Here is a 428-nt window from a genome sequence, read left to right on the forward strand (position 1 = left end):
AGAAGCGCTGAGGTCCCAGAGGGGAGGGGAGCCAGGAGTCCAAGGAGAGTGGTCGCTCCTTAAGGAGACGATCCTCCAAGCCCAAAGGAAGGTAATCCCAATGAGGATCAAAGGGAGCAGGAGAGCACACAAGCCTCCATGGCTCACCAAAAGCATCCGGGAATGTCTCCTTGCTAAGAGGGAGGCTTACACCCACTGGAAAGAAGGGATAATCACCAGGGAGGGCTATTCTGCAGTTGCTCGGGGATGTAGGGGGTTAGTTAGGAAGGCCAAGGCAGAGATGGAACTGGGACTAGCTTCCCAGATTAAGGACAATAAGAAGTCCTTTTTTAAATACATAGGGGGTAAGAAGAAGGTCCCGGGTAATGTGGGGCCCTTGCAGGACGCGTTGGGAAATTTGGTTGTCACACCAGACGACAAAGCTAACA

Source organism: Gavialis gangeticus, unplaced genomic scaffold (genome assembly GCF_001723915.1).
Source record: "Gavialis gangeticus isolate Ggan-Ray unplaced genomic scaffold, GavGan_comp1, whole genome shotgun sequence".
Classification (NCBI taxonomy): Eukaryota; Metazoa; Chordata; order Crocodylia; family Gavialidae; genus Gavialis; species Gavialis gangeticus.